We start from the raw sequence: 2055 nt of genomic DNA on the forward strand, positions 1-2055 counted from the left end.
GTGCCACCATGCCCAGCTAATTTTTTGTATTTTTAGTAGAGACGGGGTTTCACCATGTTGACCAGGATGGTCTCGATCTCTTGACCTCGTGATCCACCCGCCTCGGCCTCCCAAAGTGCTGGGATTACAGGCTTGAGCCACCGCGCCCGGCCTGTTACATCTTTCTTTTGCTTAAGGTAATAGATGAAGTTTGAAATCATCTTTTATCCTGGGATGCCAGTGGGCCTTTCTCAACTAAGGTCCCAGGAGAGAACTAAGCCCTAAAAAATAATTAGTAGATGGCTGTTGTCTCTGTCCCCCAAAGGATGATACATAACTAGCATAATTCTAGAAGGGTAGGAGAGAAGGTGTTAATTACTTGCAGTAGATTCCTGCATACATCAGGGATAAATTCTCTTGTGGGACTGAGAATCCCCAACACCCTGCTGCGTCAACTCCCTTTTAAAAGCACATTCCAACTCTTTCTGTTGCTGGTTCTTGTAGTCAATACATTTAAAAATATTGCTTGTTTCTTAGGATTTAAAATGTGTTGTATTGAAACATCGAACCATCATGGCCGAGACTCGGATCAGTGTCTCACGTCAAGAAACAGGACACGTACATCCTAAGTTATTTTTGGTTCTTCCTTACGCTATCGGGTGCTTATACTTTGATTAAAGTCCTCTATCATTCCTTTGTCTCTTGCACCCTAAAATAAAGGCACCTCTCTGTTATGGACTGAACGGTGTCCCCCCAAGTTCATATGCTGGAGCCCTAATCCCCATGGTGATGGTAACTGGAGATGAAGTTTTGGGAAGTGATTAGGGGTAGATGAAGTCATGAGGGTGGGGCCCTCAGGATAGGATTAGCGTCCTTATAAGGAGAGACATCAGAGTTCTCTCTCTCGCTCTCCCCCCTTTACCAGGAGCCGAATCAGCCAGCACCTTGACCTTAGACTTCCTGGCTCCAGGACTGTGAGCAGTAAACACTAATGGGTCAGCCACGGGCTCACAGCCCTCTGTGAGGGAAGTGCGAGCTGGCTGACACCCTCCTACCCCAGCAGGGCTCTCAGCCTGTGCCGACGTGGGCTGTCCTGGTCTCCCAGGAGCCAGGGCACTCCACCCGAAGTGGTCCCAACAGGACACACGCACCTGCCACCGTGGCCCACGAGGGCTGCATCCGCCTCCACTCAGGGATCCTCCCACAGGGAGGTGTGCGGCAAGCATTTTCTTCTGGGGGAGAGAAATCAGGAAGAAGAGAAAATTAAATAAGACATTGCTAAATGGTCTGCTACAAGTGGAATGAAGGGGAAAGGCTGTGAACTGACACATAAAGGTTGTCCTATCACAATTGCTGACTTTTATATTCTTCATAAAATTCAAGCAACGGAAGTGTATACAATGAAAAGTAAAATTTCCCCCGTGTCATTTCGCCATTTCACATTCCACTCCTTACTCACCAGAGGTCTCCAGACTGTGAATGTCTAGTGAATTGACATTACTATTTCCAAGTGGTTTCCAGATTGTACATCCACACACACACAGGCATACACATGAATAGAAGCTTTTTTCAAAACAAAAATATTATTCACCAACTTGTTTTGTTTCATTTAAAATTATATCTATCTATCTATTATATATATCTCTTTCTCTGTCATGGAGATGTATCTCCATGCTATCGTAGATGGATTTATTGCTTTTTTTTTTGAGACAGAGTCTTGTCTTGTGGTCCAGGCCAGAGTGCAATGGTGCCATCTAGGCTCACTGCGACCTCTACCTCCTGGGTTCAAGCGATTCTCCTGCCTCAGCCTCCAGAGTAGCTGGGATTACAAGTGCCCACCACCATGCCCATCTAATTTTTATATTTTTAGTAGAGATGGGGTTTCACCACATTGGCTAGGCTGGTCTCAAACGCCTGACCTCAAGTGATCCACCTGCCTCGGCCTCCCAAAGTGCTGGGATTATAGGCATGAACCACCGTGCCCAGCCAGATTTATTGTTCTATCAACTGCACAGAACTCTATACTATGATGCTTCAAGATTTATGGGAGTTTCCCTTTTGATGGACATTAAAAGT

Source organism: Cebus imitator, unplaced genomic scaffold (genome assembly GCF_001604975.1).
Source record: "Cebus imitator isolate Cc_AM_T3 unplaced genomic scaffold, Cebus_imitator-1.0 Scaffold586, whole genome shotgun sequence".
In the NCBI taxonomy this organism is placed as follows: Eukaryota; Metazoa; Chordata; class Mammalia; order Primates; family Cebidae; genus Cebus; species Cebus imitator.